The sequence below is a fragment of the Choloepus didactylus genome, chromosome 5, assembly GCF_015220235.1.
Source record: "Choloepus didactylus isolate mChoDid1 chromosome 5, mChoDid1.pri, whole genome shotgun sequence".
In the NCBI taxonomy this organism is placed as follows: domain Eukaryota; kingdom Metazoa; phylum Chordata; class Mammalia; order Pilosa; family Megalonychidae; genus Choloepus; species Choloepus didactylus.
The window spans coordinates 39,035,943-39,043,027 of record NC_051311.1 but is presented as its reverse complement, the minus strand read 5'-3'; the positions used below and the strand labels follow the sequence as shown (position 1 = coordinate 39,043,027).

The 7,085-nt window shown below is 35.0% G+C and overlaps 1 pseudogene; it reads left to right on the top strand.

Annotated features, from left to right (window-relative positions):
* Positions 1 to 2,758: 2,758 nt before the first annotated feature.
* Positions 2,759 to 3,481, top strand: LOC119535240 (annotated as a pseudogene).
* Positions 3,482 to 7,085: the final 3,604 nt, after the last annotated feature.

The window sequence follows — 7,085 nt, the reverse complement described above, 5'->3', positions numbered from 1 at the left end:
AAGAAAACACTTGGTGAACATAAGGCAGAAATCGAAAGTTTGTAAAAACAACTGGCAGAATCTATGGAAATGAAAGGCACAACACAAGAGATGAAAAACACAATGGAGACACACAACAGCAGATCTCAAGAGGCAGAAGAAAACATTCAGGAACTAGAGAACAAGACACTTGAAATCCTACAGACAAAAGAAGAGATAGGGAAAAGAATGGAAAAATATGAGCAACGTCTCAGGGAATTGAATTTTAACATGAAACACATGAATGTACAAGTCATGGGTGTCCCAGAAGGAGAAGGGAAAAGGGGCAGAAGCAATAATAGAGGAAATGATCACTGAAAATTTCCCATCTCTTATGGAAGACATAAAATTATAGATCCAAGAAGTGCAGTGTACCCCAAACAGAATAGATATGAATAGACCTATGCCAAGACACTTAATAATCAGATTATCAAACGTCAAAGACAAAGAGAGGATCCTGAAAGCAACAAGAGAAAAGTGATCCATCACATACAAAGGAAGCTTGATAAGACTATGTGTGGATTTCTCAATAGAAACCATGGAGGCAAGAAGAAAGTAGAGCGATATATTTAAGATACTGAAAGAGAAAAAACACCAACCAAGAATCCTATATCTGGCAAAACTATCCTTCAAATATGAGGGAGAGCTTAAAATATTCCCTGACAAACAGACAATGACAGAGTTTGTGAACAAGATACCTGCTCTACAGGAAACACTAAAGGAAGCACTGCAGACAGAAAGGAAAAGACAGGAGTGAGAGGTTTGGAAAACAATTTTGGGTGATGGTAGCACAGCAATGTAAGTACACTGAACAAAGATAACTGTGAGTATGGTTGAAAGAGGAAGGTTAGGGCCATGTGGGACACCAGAATGAAAGAGGAAAGATAGACTGAGACTGTATAACTCAGTGAAACCTAGAGTGCTCAACAATTTTAATAAAAGGTACAAATATGTTTGTACATGAGGAAGAACAAATGAATATCAACATTGCAAGTTGTTAAAAATAGGGTGGGATTGGGAGGAAAATACAATCAGTGCAAACTAGAGACTTTAACTGACAGGAACATTGTATTCTGCTTCCTTTAATATAACAAAGGCAATTTACCAAAGCTAAATGCATATTGCGGGGGGGTGGGTAGGGGAAGGGTATGGGACTCCTGCCATTGGTGATGTCTGACTCTTTATTCTACTTTAGGTTAATGATATCTTTCCTTTTGTTGCTTTACAGCTGTCATGTTTTTTTTTTCTATCTCTCTCTCTCTCTCTCTCTCTTTTTTTTTTTTTTTTTTTTTTTTTTTGTCTCTCTGCCTTCTTTGACTCTTCCTCCTTCTTTATGGAAGAAATGGAGATGCCCTTATATTGATAGTGGTGATGGTGCTGAATACATAAATACATGACTATACAGGGAACCAACAATTGTTTACTTAGGACAGAATGTATGGTGTGTGAACAAAACTGTCTTAAAAAAAATGGGTTGATGAAGAAATCCTGAGGGCCCTCTATTGAGTGAAATAAGACAGACACATAAGAACAAATATTGCAGGGTATCACTGATATGAACTAATTATAATATGTAAACTCCCAGACATGAAATGTAAGTTACCAGGATATAGAATGAGGCTAAAGAATGGGGAGCAGTTGCTTATTATGAGCAGAATGTTCAACTAGGGTGAACTTAAACATTTGGAAGTGGACAGGGGTGATGGTAGCATGTTGTGAGAATAACTAACAGTGCTGAAAGGTGTGTGAAGGTGGTGGAAAGGGTAAGCTCAGAGTCATGAATGTCACCAGAAGGAAAGTTGGAGGTTAAAAGGTGGGAATGTATAAAACAGTGAATCTTATGGTGGACAATGTCTGTGATTAACTGTACAAATATTAGAAATCTCTCTCATGAACTAGAACAAATGTATGACACTATAACTAGAAGTTAATAACAGAGAGACATATAGGAAAAATATATATACCTATTGCAAACTATATACTACAGTTAGTAGTATTTTAACATTCTTTCATCAACAGTAACAAATGTGCTATACCAAAACTATGAATCAATAATGTTAGGGGTATGGGAGGATTTGAGTTTCCTTTTTTTTGTCTTTCTTTCCTGGAGTAATGAAAATGTTCTAAAAATTGAAAAAAAATTAATTGCGGTGATGGATGCACAGCTGTATGGTGGTGCCGTGGGCACTTTTTACACTTTGGATCTTTGGATAGTTGTATGGTATGTGAACAATCTCAATGAAAAATATATTTTAAAAACAGTAGTTAACAGCACTGAATTATATTTGTGAATGTGGTTAAACAGGAAATTTTAGGTTTCATATATATATATATATATATATATATATATATATATATATAATGTTACTAGAATAAAAATTAAAAAAAAAACATAGGACTATAGAATGCAATGAACACTATAATAAGTGAAAGCTATAATTAATAGTACAATTATAAAAATGTTATTTCAAGAATTATAACAAATGCACCTCACTAATGCAAGGTGTTAATAACAGGGTGCTTTATGGGAACTCTGTATTTTATATGTTTTATTCATGATATTGCTGTTTGTTTGTTCTGATATTGATAAATTGATAAATTTGTTTGTTCTGATATTGTCCCTGGAGAAAAAATCAGCATACCACTCATCTGGGGCATGAAAACATGTAGAAAAAGTGAAACTAAGCCAGGCAATATAGAACAAAACCCTTAGTAAGTGAAATAAAAAGAGTTGGTTCAAATGGAAGGTGTCTCAGTAGAAAACAATGAGATTTATTTAGAGCTGACATCAGAAAACTTATCTTGAGCCTTGAAAACTGCCCAGAATGCGAGTTTTGAAAATCAAGCTGACCAATAAACAGTTTCCCTGCCTCACAGTCTCTGTAGAACTGTTATCTGTATCAAGCACTAGTCACATTGTGACATGAAAGCCCCATAAAGGTTATTCCAAGGAAATTGTGTAAGGATTTACAAGAACTTAACAATGCGAGACTCTGATGTTAGTATTTATTTACCAGTGTTGAAGACTATGAAGAGTGTTGTGGAGAAAATGAAAAACATCGGCAATGACTTTATTATTGAAGCAAACATACATGGAGAACTGAACTTGAAAACAGAAACTGAATTAGTGTGTTACAACTCATTTTAAAGATCCTGGAAATCCTCTATTAGCCTCTGAAAATGCCTCTCAAAACAGAAACCCAGAACATATAGCTGAATTGCACACAGATATTAGGAAGTGCCTACAATTTCTTGCTGGACAAGTAAATCCTACAAAAGCCCTCTGCAATACTGTAACAGGATTGTCCATTTTGTTTTGCTTCATGAAGATGTTTCCCTTCAGTATTTCATTCCAGCATTGTCACAGCGCCATCTTACCAGATCCGGAAGTTCAAAGACCCTGGTTGTAGCGGGAAGAGACAATAGGCTCATGTGTTTTAAGATATTTGTCTGTGTCCTCTGAGTAGCACAAATCATATATACTTTACTTATTTCTTCCTTTATAATAGTTTAACTAGAAATTGAATTACTGAAACACAGTTGGATCAACAATATTACTTCTTTTTTCTCAAAAAAAAAAGTTGGAAGTACTTATCAGTGACAGTTTTTGTTTGTTTTTTATTTGTTCTTCTGATATTGATATATTTGTTTGTTCTGATATTTGTTTTGTTCTGACAAGTCCTGATTCATAACGTTTTTCAATTCCCATGGTTCAAATAATCCCATCATAACCAATCTCAAACTAAAAATATGAGATCACTGAACACGGAGTTGGGAAGATATGCTAACAATAAGGTCTCAGGTCCAAGCCAGCTCAAGCATACCACTGTCCCTAATCCATCTTCCCTATAGTGACATGGACTCTGATGCCTGCTCTATCCTCACAATGCTCACTGACATCAGAGCAGTGGCTCACACCCCCTCATTCATTCATGTAATCATTCATTCATTCAAGATATATTTGATTCCTACTCTATCCCAGACACACAAAAGACATAGTGAGCAAGAGTTGTCTATGACAAGCAAAACAGTGAAATAAAGAAATAATGATCAAGAAAATGATAAGGATAGCTGGGCAAAAGAAGAAAGGATACTAATTTTAAGTGAAAACATTTCTGTTATTAGCAGTATGCTACATTAGATAATCTAAAAATCCTTCTCACCTTAAAACACCCAGAAATCATAGATTAAATATCATAAATTTCCATTTATAAGTATAGCTGCACTCTAACGATAGTAAACAATATCATGGGGGGGGAGAGAATTAATTTTTAAAATGGAAAGCCTTTGGTGATGATGGTGAGATGATCTAAATGCTTGAGCTTTAATACCCGTGTGGGTGCAGATTAGACATTGGAATTGAGCTCCCCCTCCTCCCATAAAAATCAGAACTCTTTAAGAACCATTCCTTCAGTAAAAGAGTGGGCTAGGAAAAACTCCATCACCAGCAAAAGAAGACAGAAGATCTTTCTCTTCTCAGGAGGATCTCCCATAAGAAGACATAACCACAGATCTACCCTCATGCTTGTAAAGGTTTTTAATTTATACTACCTGAATGGTTCTGAAATTCCTCAGCAGAAAAGTTAACATAAAAAGTGTGCCTAGCCTGAAACTCAGAGCTAGAACTTGGCAGCTGTGAATGTCTGCATTACTTCATACAGAAACTGTTAAAAAAAAAAAAAAAGCTGAAAAAGAGTTTAGACTTCTTTAGAGATATGAATGAAGCAGATTTGGTTAGGACTAAGGCAAATCAGGCCAAAGGGTAAAGGAAGATATTGACTGTGTTTTAAACTTCTGTGTAAGACCAAGAGAAGAGATGTTTATTTAGTGCAGGATGTATATTTTCTTCAGCACACTAAATAATTTAACTTGTGTGGTCAGTTTATTCAAACACCATAATTACATGGAACTTTGAATAGGAAGCGAGATCTGGTAGCTTTGTACAGATTAGTATGAAATTGCGATACATCCCAAAGTAATTTGGGCAGAGAATAAAAATATATTTCCAGGGTCCCCCTGAGGAACTGGGGGAAAATGTGGAAATGTTGGACTTCCCCACCTGGGTTATTACTGCTATTCTCACAAACTTTGAGGACTAACAATTTAGTAGGCTGAGCCCTCGATCTTGGGGCTTGCCCTTATGAAGTTTGTTACTGCAAAAGAGAGGCTAAGCCTATTAATGCTTGTGCCTAAGAATCTTCCCCAGAGAACCTCTTTGTTGCTCAGATGTAGCCTCTCTCTCTCTCAGCCCACATGGCAGGTGAACTCACTGCCCTCCCTGCTACGTGGGACATGACTCCCAGGGGTGTAAATCTCCCTGGCAACATGGGACGTGACTCCCAGGGATGAGCCTGGACCCGTGGGATTGAGAAAATCTTCTTGACAAAAAGGGAGAAGTGAAATGAAACAAAATAAAGTTTCAATGGCTGAGAGATTTCAAATGGAGTCGAGAAGTCACTCTGGAGGGCATTCTTATGTGCTATATAGGTATCCCTTTTTAGTTTTTAGTGTATGGAATAGCTAGAAGAAAATACCTGAAACTGTCAAACTGCAACCCAGTAGCCTTGATTCTTGGAGACAACTGTATAACTATGTAGCTTACATGGTGTGACTGTGTAATTGTGAAAACCTTGTTTCCACACTCCCTTTATCCAGTGTACGTATGGATGAGTAGAAAAATGGGGACAAAAACTAAATGAAAAATAGGGTGGGATGGGGGGATGATTTCGGTGTTCTTTTTTACTTTTATTTTTTATTCTTATTCTGATTCTTTCTGATATAAGGAAAATGTTCAAAAATATATTGTGGTGATGAATGCACAACTATATGATAGTACTGTGAACAGTCGATTGTGCACCATGGATGACTGTATAATATGTGAATACATCTCAATAAAACTGTACTGTTTTTTTTTTTTAAGTGTGCCCAGGCTAACAATGATTCTGGAATACTCAAGAAACAAACACAAACTCTGAAGTGCACACCCTCAAGCCAATCTGCACAGAATTCCACTGATAAAAGACTGGTTAAGATGGGCTCACAATTCAAAATAGTAAAATATATGAGGACTCAGTCTACCATGAGAGAAAATCAGCAGACAAAATAAAGAAGACCAGACAAAAGAATTATCAGATAGGTACTATAATGTATAGTTAAAAGTATTAAAGACATAAGGAATCAAAAGCATGAGAGCATATGATCTTTTAAAGATGAAGCAGATTTTCAAAGAACTTATAGGATAAAAAATACAATCACTGAAATTTATAATTTAATTGGCAAATTAAATAGCAGATTAGATAAAGCTGAAGAAAGATATACGAGTAAAATAGAGTATAAATCTTTAAAAATTACCAAAAATGAAGGGAAAAAGTCTAAAAGAAATAGAAAATATGAACAAGTTTTTGAGAGATATGAATAGAATAAAAAGGTCCAACATATGACAAATGTGAATTCCACACATGGAAAATATAATGGGGAGAGGCAAAACTAAGAGATATAATGTCTGTAAATTTTCCAGGCTTATACAAAGACATGATATCTCAGATTTAGGAATCATGAGTTCTAAGAAAGATAAATAAAAATATATCCACACTTAGGCACATTGCAGCAAAACTGCATAATACTATATACAAAGGAATGATTTCAAAAGCAGTCAGAAAGGAAAGAGAAATCATGTACAAAGGGATAATAATTAGACTTATAGCAGACTTGTCAATAGCAACAAGGAGTGTTAGAAGAAAATGGAATAAAATATTAAAAATCTGAAAGAAAATAACTGAAACCTAAAATTCTCTACTCAGTTAAAATATAATGCAAGAGTGAGAGCAAAACAATACATTTTCATGTAACCAAAGGCATTTACTTCTAACATATCCTTGCTGAAAGAACTTTTAAACACTGTATTTCAGGAAGAAACAATGAACACAGAAGGAGAAAGAGGCAAAAAAAAAAAAAAAATAGTGAACAATGATACTGAGCATGTTGCCAAATCTAAATAAGAATAGATTGTATAAAATAAAACAATGAATTTAAATGAGGGGATTAAAAACAAGATGTAACTAAATAAA